At 47.3% G+C, this 13,847-nt stretch overlaps 1 long non-coding RNA gene across 2 annotated transcripts; it reads left to right on the top strand.

Moving 5' to 3' along the window:
• Window positions 1-2,728: 2,728 nt before the first annotated feature.
• On the top strand, window positions 2,729-11,035 carry LOC142924662 (uncharacterized). 2 transcript variants are annotated; one of them, XR_012941775.1, is made up of 4 exons: window positions 2,729-2,948; window positions 9,034-9,274; window positions 9,877-10,012; window positions 10,407-11,035. It is a non-coding gene; the product is annotated as an uncharacterized LOC142924662 (long non-coding RNA). The 2 variants fall into 2 exon arrangements; XR_012941774.1 differs by lacking the exon at window positions 2,729-2,948 and adding an exon at window positions 7,379-7,965.
• Window positions 11,036-13,847: the final 2,812 nt, after the last annotated feature.

Here is a 13,847-nt window from a genome sequence, read left to right as displayed (position 1 = left end):
GACTCCATCGCAAAAGTAGACAGTGTCCTACACGCAAAGGCAAGCACACACACGAATATGAGAGATGTAATAGCTTATGCATGAAATGTATATTTATTCATAAGCTCATGATACATGTATCAGGACATAAGTTAATCTGCTATTTGTATGCAAGTTGTTTATTGCTATGATGATGTACTAGTTTACCCAGGAAAACCTGAATGAGTTTACATTTTTATTTTCAAGGAGGGTCCTACCAAGTTCTGTTTTTTTGCAGTCGAGAACGAAGTTGCTTAGTTTAATTCCAATTGAATAATTTGCATGTATTTTTTCAGCATTGGTACGTTTGGCCAATACCAGTTACACTGTGTCATTTAGCTATGGGAGGAAACCAGAGACCTGGAGAAATATGTACACAAAGCATCTAGTCCCTGTGCATTATACAAAAAACATCAGTATTTTCTAAAGTGCATTGTGGTAATGCTATCTTAAACCACCATCAAAATAAAGTTGAGCAAATGTGACAGACTAACAGCAGCAGTGATGCAGTGATATGCAACTGTGGACCGGTGTAATCCTCATTCGGACTCATCAGCACAGTATAGTCACCAAAACGCACTGCTGCAAAGGCTGGAAATCTATAAATGAGGAGCAGCCATGTCTACACTTTGGGGCCCATTAGTTGGCGAATGCAAACAACTAAATCTGTAAATACCAGGAATCTCCCATCTTTGACATTAGCCAAGTTAATTTATAGGCTGTGCAAATCCACGTTGTGCCGCATCGTACCTGGGCCAGGGTAGATTGAAATGATGACGTCGAAAAGTCTTGTGGCACCGTTGAAGGCTGAGCCTCATGCCCCTCCGCTCCCTCCTCCTCATTCATTCTCTCCACGAGCTCTGCATAGGTAATGTGGGGGTAGAGGGTTCATTGCATTAGGGACAGGGGAGGCAGGTGCAGGGATGGGAATGTCGGTAAAGAACCGCACATGGTACTCATGTGTAAAGCTTTCTCATAAATGTCGACGCTGCTCCAGTGTGAGTACACCTGTGGTATAAAGTTGTATTACCATTAGGGGACTTTTACCCCATTGAATATCGTACACTTTAACAAAGCCGTGCCCAGCATGGTCAGACACAAACCAGGGCAAAAAATATTAGTTGGAATATGCAAAGTCATTTTTGCCCTGACAGCTTGTCAGCTATACTCTTTGGTTCTTTCGGTAAAGTCACGTAGGTGGAAAAAAAAATAGAAATAGAAATAAATCACGACGTTTCGAATGCAACATAAGCACTCATCATCAGGTGTGACAACCACAGCAAGGAAACTGTTTTACTGAAGTGGGAGAGAAACCAGGGTTAGGGCAGTTAAATAAGTCAGAGAGGGGGAGAGTGGGGGGTGAATGGGGCGAGGAGTGCGAGCGCTGCAAGCGCTGCAGAGACGCTGAGAGTAAAAAAAGAGGCAACATAATTACTGCCAAGATGGAAGCTTGTCAGCTTCTGCGAGAGCTTCCCCGTGACCACACAGATCATGGTGGTTACTTGACCACATTTCAATTGAAGTGCTGTCGTCCTGACAGTTCTGTTCCTTCATCTGAAGAAGGCCACTTGTGTTGTGGCCAAAACGTCGTGATTTTTGTTGTTTTATTTTTTACCTACGTGACTTTACCCAATAGAACCAAAGAGTATGGATCCTTGCAGTCACGAAAGCTTCAAATCCACATTTCACCACTCTGGTTAATGTGGGTTGGTGAAGACGTATAGTATGTATAGTACAACCAATTTTGATGGACTGCCCTTTGCTGCCCACCATGTAGCCCGACACTACACTTTTAGACCTGTTATGCACTATCCTGGCTCAAACCCTGCTGAGCGTCCGATTAAAACACTGACGAGATCTCAATATTTAAAAGTGGCCCAAAGCCCCGTCATAGCACGAACATTACACTTTACCTATCTCAACAAATGTGGACATCATGAATCTTTGGTCTAATCTCAGATCTTGTGAGTTAGAACTCGGGGGCTCCTCATGCACAGCCAGCCAAGGATAACTCCCCGCTATAGTGACGTCACAGGAAAAGGACGTGACGTCACCTAAATATGGGCGTGGTCAAAAGCGGCCCCATCCCCCGCTCTTCCCGACCTTGCTTCCCCCCTTGCCGAGGTTACCCACATGAACAATAATAATAAATCATAGATGTACATTATGAAAGAATCAATTATTTTTCACAAAACTGCTCCTGTACGACCTTTTGCCAATCCCCTGCTGGAGAGCCTCTTGACGATTGCACGAATCGTGTTGGTTATTTGCACATACTTCACCATGCCGGTGAGTATGGGTTGGTAAAGGAAAAGGAGGAGCATTAACGTACAAACAAAAACCTATTTTACTAGAATGCCTTCTGCTTCCCATCATGTAGCCTGTAACACCTGGTATGCGCTATCCAGACTCCAACCTCCTTAACGTTAGATGGAGACATCTGGCACATCCCCAGCAGTTTTGTCTACAGGCTCAACATATAACACAAACACACCTCCCTAACACTAACGTTAAACTTTACCTATCTCGACGAAGGTAGACATCGTGAATCTTTGATTTTTTTCGAATTCAGAGTCAGAAGTCAGGAGCTCCTCGCGTGCACAGCCAGCCCACGATAAAGTCCGACCCAGAATGATGTCACCGTGACGTCAGTTAAATATGGGCGTGGCCTGAATGTGGGTGTGGCCAACAGCGGCGGCTTCCCCGCCCCCCGCTGCCCCTCCCCGCAGGTTTCTCTCAACCCTCAGTGCGCATGCGCGGGCGGCATGTCTCGGACATCGCCTTCAGCGGCCTTTGGCGACGCGGTGGTTGTGGCGGGAAAATTAATAAAAAAAACTTCTCCGAATAACCGCGACCTTTAACTACCCTCACGGATAATCCACACGGATCTCTGGACGGCAAGGCGAAGACGATCAATGGAATAATCTCCGGTGAGAGACGGAGAGAGATGGGCAGGCGTGAGGGCGAGCCAGGTTCAACTTTGTTGAACGCTGAGCGCAGAGTGAATGGGGTTTGCTTTACTCAGCACGCGGCTTGGACACTTCGGTGTGCAAAGTGTTGTCTGGTTGTGCCGTGTAAAGGAGGAGGACATTCAGTAAATGTCGTTGGTTTGTTAATGGGAGTGTGTGGCGCGGTAATGGACTGGGTACGACTTACAACACAAGTTCTGCTCACATTGCACGCTAAGGGTTAGCACGGCGATTACTACGTGTGCATTTATTAGTTATTGTTTATGTTAAAAGTAGTATTGATTGTTAAGACAATAATGTTTAGTATTTGTAGGTGAATCATTTCAATATTGTACAGTATAGCATTGTCCTGCTGTGTGGCTCTCACGTGGCGAGCATCAGTGCAGCAATATTCAGTACGTGGTTGTAATGTACTTCTATAGCCCCCTGCCACCAGTGCAACAGTATTCAGTACGTGGTTGTAATGCACTTCTATAGCCCCCTGCCACAAGTGCAGCAATATTCAGTACATGGTTGTAATGCACTTCTATAGCCCCCTGCCACCGGTGCAGCAATATTCAGTACATGGTTGTAATGTACTTCTATAGCCCCCTGCCACCAGTGCAGCAATATTCAGTACATGGTTGTAATGCGCTTCTATAGCCCCCTGCCACAAGTGCAGCAATATTCAGTACGTGGTTGTAATGTACTTCTATAGCCCCCTGCCACCAGTGCAGCAATATTCAGTACGTGGTTGTAATGAACTTCTATAGCCCCCTGCCACCGGTGCAGCAATATTCAGTACGTGGTTGTAATGCACTTCTATAGCCCCCTGCCACCAGTGCAGCAATATTCAGTACGTGGTTGTAATGTACTTCTATAGCCCCCTGCCATCAGTGCAGAAATATTCAGTATGTGGTTGTAATGCACTTCTATAGCCCCCTGCCACCAGTGCAGCAATATTCAGTACATTGTTGTAATCCACTTCTATAGCCCCCTGCCACCAGTGCAGCCATATTCAGTACGTGGTTGTAATGCACTTCTATAGCCCCCTGCCACCAGTGCAGCAATATTCAGTACGTGGTTGTAATGTACTTCTATAGCCCCCTGCCATCAGTGCAGAAATATTCAGTATGTGGTTGTAATGCACTTTTATATCCCCCTGCCACCAGTGCAGCAATATTCAGTACATGGTTGTAATGTACTTCTATAGCCCCCTGCCACCAGTGCAGCAATATTCAGTACGTGGTTGTAATGCACTTCTATAGCCCCCTGCCATCAGTGCAGCAATATTCAGTGCATGGTTGTAATGCACTTCTATAGCCCCCTGCCATCAGTACAGCAATATTCAGTACATGGTTGTAATGTACTTCTATAGCCCCCTGCCACCAGTGCAGCAATATTCAATACGTGGTTGTAATGCACTTCTATAGCCCCCTGCCATCAGTGCAGCAATATTCAGTACATGGTTGTAATGTACTTCTATAGCCCCCTGCCACCAGTGCAGCAGTATTCAGTACGTGGTTGTAATGCACTTCTATAGCCCCCTGCCATCAGTGCAGCAATATTCAGTACGTGGTTGTAATGTACTTCTATAGCCCCCTGCCACAAGTGCAGCAATATTCAGTACATGGTTGTAATGCACTTCTATAGCCCCCTGCCACCGGTGCAGCAATATTCAGTACGTGGTTGTAATGCACTTCTATAGCCCCCTGCCATCAGTGCAGCAATATTCAGTACGTGGTTGTAATGTACTTCTATAGCCCCCTGCCACAAGTGCAGCAATATTCAGTACATGGTTGTAATGCACTTCTATAGCCCCCTGCCACCGGTGCAGCAATATTCAGCACATGGTTGTAATGTACTTCTATAGCCCCCTGCCACCAGTGCAGCAATATTCAGTACATGGTTGTAATGCACTTCTATAGCCCCCTGCCACAAGTGCAGCAATATTCAGTACGTGGTTGTAATGTACTTCTATAGCCCCCTGCCACCAGTGCAGCAATATTCAGTACGTGGTTGTAATGTACTTCTATAGCCCCCTGCCACCGGTGCAGCAATATTCAGTACGTGGTTGTAATGCACTTCTATAGCCCCCTGCCACCAGTGCAGCAATATTCAGTACGTGGTTGTAATGTACTTCTATAGCCCCCTGCCATCAGTGCAGAAATATTCAGTATGTGGTTGTAATGCACTTCTATAGCCCCCTGCCACCAGTGCAGCAATATTCAGTACATTGTTGTAATCCACTTCTATAGCCCCCTGCCACCAGTGCAGCCATATTCAGTACGTGGTTGTAATGCACTTTTATAGCCCCCTGCCACCAGTGCAGCAATATTCAGTACATGGTTGTAATGTACTTCTGTAGCCCCCTGCCACCAGTGCAGCAATATTCAGTACGTGGTTGTAATGCACTTCTATAGCCCCCTGCCATCAGTGCAGCAATATTCAGTGCATGGTTGTAATGCACTTCTATAGCCCCCTGCCACAAGTGCAGCAATATTCAGTGCATGGTTGTAATGCACTTCTATAGCCCCCTGCCACAAGTGCAGCAATATTCAGTACGTGGTTGTAATGTACTTCTATAGCCCCCTGCCACCAGTGCAGCAATATTCAGTACGTGGTTGTAATGAACTTCTATAGCCCCCTGCCACCGGTGCAGCAATATTCAGTACGTGGTTGTAATGCACTTCTATAGCCCCCTGCCACCACTGCAGCAATATTCAGTACGTGGTTGTAATGTACTTCTATAGCCCCCTGCCATCAGTGCAGAAATATTCAGTATGTGGTTGTAATGCACTTCTATAGCCCCCTGCCACCAGTGCAGCAATATTCAGTACATTGTTGTAATCCACTTCTATAGCCCCCTGCCACCAGTGCAGCCATATTCAGTACGTGGTTGTAATGCACTTTTATAGCCCCCTGCCACCAGTGCAGCAATATTCAGTACATGGTTGTAATGTACTTCTGTAGCCCCCTGCCACCAGTGCAGCAATATTCAGTACGTGGTTGTAATGCACTTCTATAGCCCCCTGTCATCAGTGCAGCAATATTCAGTGCATGGTTGTAATGCACTTCTATAGCCCCCTGCCACAAGTGCAGCAATATTCAGTACGTGGTTGTAATGTACTTCTATAGCCCCCTGCCACCAGTGCAGCAATATTCAGTACATTGTTGTAATCCACTTCTATAGCCCCCTGCCACCGGTGCAGCAATATTCAGTACGTGGTTGTAATGCACTTCTATAGCCCCCTGCCACCAGTGCAGCAATATTCAGTACGTGGTTGTAATGTACTTCTATAGCCCCCTGCCACCAGTGCAGCAATATTCAGTACATTGTTGTAATCCACTTCTATAGCCCCCTGCCACCAGTGCAGCCATATTCAGTACGTGGTTGTAATGCACTTTTATAGCCCCCTGCCACCAGTGCAGCAATATTCAGTACATGGTTGTAATGTACTTCTGTAGCCCCCTGCCACCAGTGCAGCAATATTCAGTACGTGGTTGTAATGCACTTCTATAGCCCCCTGCCATCAATGCAGCAATATTCAGTGCATGGTTGTAATGCACTTCTATAGCCCCCTGCCACCAGTGCAGCAATATTCAGTACGTGGTTGTAATGCACTTCTATAGCTCCCTGCCACCAGTTCAGCAATATTCAGTACGTGGTTGTAATGTACTTCTATAGCCCCCTGCCACCAGTGCAGCAATATTCAGTACGTGGTTGTAATGTACTTCTATAGCCCCCTGCCACCAGTGCAGCAATATTCAGTACGTGGTTGTAATGCACTTCTATAGCCCCCTGCCACCAGTTCAGCAGTATTCAGTACGTGGTTGTAATGCACTTCTATAGCACCCTGACATTGTGCAGCAATGTTCAGTACATTGTTGTAATGCACTTCTATAGCCCCCTGCCATCACCAAATTCACACTGACCAGCGTGGTGAAGTACGGTAAATAACCCCTCCCCCTGGGAGCTGCATAGCATGGGACAGCTGTCAGCCAGCAATGGATTGAAAAAGGAGCTGTACTCTGCACACGTTGTTATTCAGGGTAGGGTAAGGAACTTGGAGGTTCGGTATGCATAATGTGCTCGGAAAGTATTGTATTCTGTATGTGTGTTGAATCTCTTTCGCACCGTACCAAGCCCACCGTGCTCTTCGGAGGTGCGATAATATATAAATATAAGTAGTCATACTACTGTAATACCACTATTAATATGTAGCATTCATTTTATTAGTAGTACTGTAATTTGTTGATATGCAGGTGTACATGCCAAACGTTAACCAATGTTAAATGTTAAGCCTTCTCTTTTGAATACAGTGTGTTTTAAACATGGAGTTGTCTCCAGCTAATTCTTAAATGTATATCATTCATAATGTAGTAGTAGGCAGGTAGAGCATTTATGACACTTCAATTGTACATAGAGCTTGCAGGTGTGATGAAGGAAAGCATGGGAAAGGCTGGAATTTTTGTTGAAAAAAGGACAACAGCCACAGTAGCTTAAGAGACCTAACGCTGAAGCTGCTAACGCGAAGTGGTCGACGCTGGCCCATGCGTTGTGACGTCGGACCCACTTTCCGCACACAGCAGCTCCTCATGGTGCCCCCCATACCAGGACCAGTGGTGACCTGGTAGCCACAGCGATTCCTCTCCCTGGCCCCATCCGGTTCGGGCATCCCAAATCGTACAAAATGAACTGCAACGGTGGTGAGACAAACAGCCCTTCGGGCGACAGCACGGTGACGGACACAAGCCCTCGCGGCAGCCAGGGCAGCTCGCTGCTCCGGACCGGAAGCGGGGGCTAGCACAGCCCTGTGGTGTGCGGAGAGCAGTGCTGCTCGTAGGCGAGCGGTGCGCTGGACGCCTACATCGAGGACTTTGAGCAGAGCGGAATCTGTGCGTCACCGCTACCCAGGATACGTGCAGAGCACAGCACCGCGCAGCATGGCGGAGCGGAGACGCGCGGAGGAGAGGAGGATGCACAGTGTGGATGAGGGTGGGTTGCGCCTCTCGCCACGCGAGGAATCGCTCCGTGGTGCTTGCACTCGAGTGGCTATCGAGTGTGCAGGCGGTGCAATGGTATCGAAGCTATAGTAATAGGTTTTTACCCTTTTATCTGGCACAAACACTGACACCTTTATACAAGGGATCATGTTTGCAATAACCACAACACAAGTAGTCAAAATGCAAACAAAAAAGACAACTGATAATATGCACTGTCCTTGAATTTGATTGGTCCACACCCGAGACGGCTTTTCTGAGATCCCAGTCTCCACTGGTGTTGGACCAGAAGACGCCAAAAGGCGTCTTCTTATTCTTAGCGTCTTCTTGTTTGCATTTTGACTACTTGCGTTGTGGTTATCGCAAACATGATCCCTTGTATAAAAGTGTCAGTTTTTGTGCCAGATAAAAGGGTAAAAACCTATTACTATATCTTGTTACTGGCAAAGGAGGTCTCATAAGGTATCGAAGCTAGTTGACTGGATGGGGGATAATTGGAGAGGAGAACCCCATTTTTTTTGCTTGTACTGGGTGCTTGTCAATTATGCTATGCTATCATGAATGTAATGTAATTCCCCTAGAAAAAAAACCCTTAATAAGGTCTAAAGATACATTTTCGTGAGAGTCCCACACTGGGATGCTTGGCAAATTCCATTAATGAGTTCATTTTATGTCAGAGAAAACTATCCACAGTAAGCACACGCATATGAGAGGATAGCATAGGTCTGAACAGATAGGTCGGTGCATGCATTTCTTTCTCCTGTCATCTTCCAGCAACTTCACTGATTATCGAGTTTGTAAAGTTTGTGAAATCTAAGTGATCCTCCAACCTTTGTGTCAAAATTTGCAGATCCTAGACTGGACACGTCTGAAGTTTAAACAATAACAGCTCATGCACTGATTTATCCCATATTCTCACAAACTCCACAAACGGATAACATCATTAGTTACTGATGGTGCAAAGTAAGGCAACATTGCAGGATTGCCGTTCAGGGGTCAAGGAATCTAGGGGAGAGCAAATTCATTGTGTACCAGTAAAATGTCTGTGGGTCTTACATTGCAGGTGGCATGCTGCTTGTGGAGGACCTCATCTCGGGCATGTGCAGCCTCACTGCTGCGCTGCAGCGGTCGTGGCTCATAGCCCGACGGTCAGTCTAACCACGGACCAGCTCCTAGCGGCGCCAGTTGACGGTTCCTCCAAGTCCTTGCTCCGCTCGCCTGGCGCCCACCGAGACCTCACAGTGTCGCACAGAGGCAAGCGGTCATCTCTCGGGGTCACCGCGCACAGCTTCGGCGCATCATTGGTGAGGGGCAATAAGCCAACTAAACGGTTGAGCTCAACAGCGAGAAGCAACAAGGCCGTGATGCCATTAAATTTGTCGGCAAAGCCCGAAAATTATTTCTTTTCTAACCAGACGAATGTTTTGTTGTACTTATGGAGCAGTGAAGCAACTAGGCGTGAGCACTTGCCGAACGGCGGCTGTGCGACAAGTACCTATCTCAGGTGGTTGACAAGCCAAAAGGATAAGCTGGATGTGTCGGGGATCACGAGCATTCCTGAGCTCAGGTACCCGGCCTGGCTGCGTGACTGCGATGTGGACTCCCAGACCAGCAGCCACGAGACGGATACCAGCACAAAGAGAGCAGGTACCGCTCAGAGCCCGCAAAGCAGACCAAAGTACCCAGAGTGGCTCAAAGTTTTGGATATCTCCGGCCTTACGAATGTAGCCAACGAGGAGCCCGTGTCAGAGGACAATAGATCCCTAGGTGTGTGTATATATATAGTCTGTATATAGCAGATGACATTTCATATGTTTTCAGGTACATATTCAGTCTTTTCTCACAGAGACGGCTGAGCGGCCACCCATGTGGTTGTGACGTGCGATGCGTGATTCTTGATGCACAGCCTCATTGGAGGAGCTGCTGAGCAGGGCGCACATGGAGTTGGACTCCCCCGGCTTGGAGGCCCCCTCCCCGGGCAGCTTCAACACGGACGTCTTTCTAGGGGCTGATCGTCCCTGGGAAAACCCCTCCACGCCATTGTGAATTTATCTTTATATCCACACTCACGCACAGCATAGAGGCTGCACCGCCTCTAAGTATGATGTCAGATTTTGAATGTTTTAAGCTAAGCAGGTAAGCCTGGTTATTACTTGGATGGGAGACTGTTTTGAAATAGCATATATTATAGATTTTGGCTGCTAGGTAACCAGGAGTTAGTAATACGGCAATGGAATCTTGAATCTATATCCGGAGTTTTGCATTTTACTCCCTCTGTTTTCACCGGGTTCTCCGTTTTCCTCTCACATACCACTCGCTGATGAAATTTGCAAAATATCACTGCCAAACCCTCCTGAGACTTGGTGAGATTTTTCTGGCTTCCACCTTGATAATAAGTCAACCAAGTAATTTTCTCTCAATCGTGTCTCTTCTCAGGGCCGTGTACCACCTGTCGCGTCTGAAAGAGCTGGTTGACACCATCAAGGAGAACAAGGATGGCTGACTACCCGTGATGTAGAAAGCCCGAAAGCATTTTATGGCGGTGGTCGAGGTTTCTACTCAGAAGGATACGTTCGCTTGGTCCTGCTAATTCATGGTTGTTAAACATCAATGGTACTTCAGGTGCTGTGGTGTGAATCGCAATTACTTGTGAACTTGTGGGGCCCATGGGGCACAGTAATTGCCCTGTTAATGGAAGTGCCACAACAAAGTATTGGAAAAATGTGATAAAGTTCGTTCAGGGTTGGAGTTATTGAATGGTTGCAGCAGTATTTTGCACAGCAAATCCATACAGACTCAAATGTCACTTGAAATAGAACGGATATGTGAACAATATTGTGAGCACAACTAAACTAATTTTGGTTTTAGCCATTTTGGAAGGAGACTACTTTATTGGGAACATACATGCTAGTATTTGTGTAGTTATAAACATTTGGGAAATCACTGTAAAAGTACATTTGCTTATTTAGATTGCACTATACCTGTATTGTAAAATTTCAGAACCTTTTATGTAATTTGTAATCAATAAACCAAAGTTGCATATTGTATGCAACCCATGACTTGGATTGTTTTTATCATGTCTTGTTTAGCATGGTTGGTTATGTACAGTGTGAAAGAAATTCAACATACATTAAATATTTTCTGATATTTGAATGTTTATATTGTACATGTATATTTATTTTACAATAAATCTGAGACAAAGGCTTATACACATGGAATTGAAAATATTCAGCTATGATTTGTATTTCTCAAGTATTTTAAGAAAAGTCAGCGAGTCTCGTGACATGTCTTCACATTTGGGAGTGATGATTGTGATGAATATACAGGCATTAACCTGCTTACATTCCTAGAGTATGTAAGGTGAATTTGGGCATTCTGGGTGATTGGGTTTTAGGCCAAACACAGGCAGATGGTGGGGGATAGATGTTTTCAAGCATCTATTAATTATTCATCGGCATGTACTATCTTACTATGATGTAAAGTTAAAAAACATGGTTCATGAAGGGAATGGAATAAAAACTCAACTGTGCACAAGTATGGAGGAATTAATACTTGGAATTCAATGCAAAGATCTGGCCATATGGCGTTTACTGGGCACCAGGGTTGCCAAACAACACGTGAAAGATGTGTATCAGGCACAGCCTCTGCATTATGAAAAAAATATCACTTCCTGAATAAGTGCATTTTGCTTCTCCTGTCTTATGTCACCATCAAAATAAATTAGAGCAAATGTGACTCGACTGACACAGGCAGCATTTATACTTGTGAAGTGTTCTCCTTCCGACGTGTGGTGTGTGTCGCACACACTGTCGGAGACGAGGTAGTTGCAGGAGACATCGTCTCTTTATTATCTTGTTCACACCAACTCCGGCCTCACTCTCTCGACCACGTTGCCATAGAGCCCGGCCTAGACACGACCCTGTCCGTGTTGGACCGACGGCGTCGACCGAGAAGGCCAACGACTGTCTGGCCACGCAATGATTGGGCGAATGCGGTGGCAACGACAGCGACGTCGAGACGAGTCCACTCCCAGAACCGGCAGCCCGGAGCTGTCGCTCTCCGCTGCTTATATTATATTCTATATTCTACTCGGTGCGGCTTGGCTCTGCCCTATCCACGCCTCCCTTCTCGAACCGACCAGAGGGTTCCAGAGGCTTCCCTATGAGGTCTTCCATGACCCTTGCCCCAATTCCTCTGCCCGGCCGGCACACCCGTATATATGCTCAACGGCGTGTGCGCAAACTTTCCACTGCAGTTGCCGCTGCTGGACAGCAGTCAGCGCTGTGTCACTACACTTGTATGAACACAAGAATTACATAATCACATCTACACTTATATGTAATGGGCTGAGATAGGCGCACACAACTTCTTGGGAGGCAACACTATTTATTAACACCAACACATTACACTTAACATAAATTTCGATTTAAAGCTTTCGTGACTGCGGGCTAACACCAATCCCGAATATCCGCCCCCACAGCCCTTTAAATAACCTCCCATACAGCCCCCCAATCGGCTATGCGTGTATGAGTGACGTCCCTGCCCTCTAACCCCCGACCCCCCCGTCCCGCGCGTGCGATTGGTGTGTCGCTCTAAAACCGACTCCAAATCCCCGCCCCGCAGGCCTTTAAACAATCTCCATTGCCCGGCATCGGCGGCAACGCGTGTGCGAAGGACGTCATTGCCCTCTGACCCCTGACCCCCCGTTTAGTTCGTGTGAGTGGTGCGCGGGGTTGTGTGAGCGGAGACGTCGCGTTTGAGTGGCTGAGAAGCGACGGATTGATTCCAGGCAGCCACGTGCCAGCCCCGAGCTATGCCCCACAAACAGGACCCGCGGACCCGAGGGGCTGCGCCGTGAGGAGAGTAGCCGGAGAGCGGCAGCCCTCTCACCGCGAGCGAGGAATCGAGTAGCGGCTGCTCTCACTCGAGCGAGGAGTCCGGAGCCCGCAGCCCTCCCGAGATCAGCCCTCCCCCGGGGGGGGAGCCGGGGGCCCGCATCCCCCACAACTGACAACCTGTGTACCAACTGGCCGAGCGAGAGTTTGTGTGTATTTGAGCGCAATTGTGCCAGTGTTTAGCTGTACCAGGGAGTTTGATGCAGCAGATTGTTTCGGTGTAGCAGGGTGTCCGGATTGTGCCGGCACACTATCCTTCTATCTGTAATGTCGTAGGGTGAGCTCCATTAAAAGTTTACTCGGACCCCAACCTGTCAAAGCGCCTAATCTCGGAACGTGGTTCTCAACCTCGTACCTCACCCATGCTACGTACCTTTGAGACGTCCTGCTTTTACAAATGTTGATGAACTGGAGGGCAAAGGTCTGGAGGACCCCACATGGAGTCTGGTTTCTCACACCCGAGCCTCCTGTGACATTTCTGGAGGCTTCTCTGGAATCTTTGTCCCATTTATTGAGTGCAGATTTGGCTTACTTCTAGCTTCATCCCAAGACGTCATCCAGTTTGGAAATACCCGAAGGTTGTGGGAGTCGCCCCGTGCTTCAGTTTCTTTCCAACCCTCGTAATGGCCGGATGCTCACCAGCCGGAAGTCTTTTGCTGCTTACACCACGACCGAGGTGTTGAGAGCAACCATCTCGTGGCTGGTCGGCAATGGAGATGGTATTGTCGATTTGGGGAGCGTGAGTCTGTGGCGTTCGTGGTGCTGCTGTCACGGAGGCGACACGAGTTTAGGAAATTCAGTTTTGTGGGTTTCCTGTAGCGAGCACTGAAATATCCTCTCTTCCTCTTTCTCCACCCTTGTCTCTGCTGTCTCCATGTCCCCGTTCAACTCTTTCTACACCGCTTTCCTTGAATGTGCAGCTGCCTTTACGGCCTCCCCTCTCCCCTTCTCTCCACCTCCAACCCATCTCCGTCGTAATCTC

This window comes from Petromyzon marinus, chromosome 15 (assembly GCF_048934315.1).
Source record: "Petromyzon marinus isolate PM22_M1 ecotype Great Lakes invasive population chromosome 15, UKy_Petmar_22M1.pri1.0, whole genome shotgun sequence".
Lineage (NCBI taxonomy): Eukaryota > Metazoa > Chordata > Hyperoartia > Petromyzontiformes > Petromyzontidae > Petromyzon > Petromyzon marinus.
This window is presented reverse-complemented; position numbering and strand designations above follow the sequence as displayed.